Source organism: Acanthisitta chloris, unplaced genomic scaffold (genome assembly GCF_000695815.1).
Source record: "Acanthisitta chloris isolate BGI_N310 unplaced genomic scaffold, ASM69581v1 scaffold36685, whole genome shotgun sequence".
NCBI lineage: Eukaryota > Metazoa > Chordata > Aves > Passeriformes > Acanthisittidae > Acanthisitta > Acanthisitta chloris.
The window spans coordinates 1-202 of record NW_008673764.1 but is presented as its reverse complement, the minus strand read 5'-3'; positions in this window follow the sequence as shown (position 1 = coordinate 202).

Genomic DNA, 202 nt, shown 5'->3' with positions numbered 1-202 from the left:
TCCCATGTCCTGGGTGCAGGGAGCACCTGGCCTTGCTGGAGATGGTCTGGATGGACTCCCTGGGCACAGCCAGGGGGATTGGGGGTGCAGCCCAGCTGAGGATGTGCAGGGTTGTTGCTGGGGGAAGTGGAGGGCTGTGCACCCCATTTATGTGCGTATATGCTGGGGGGTGACTGGAGCCTGGGTGATTTCCAGGGTGGGG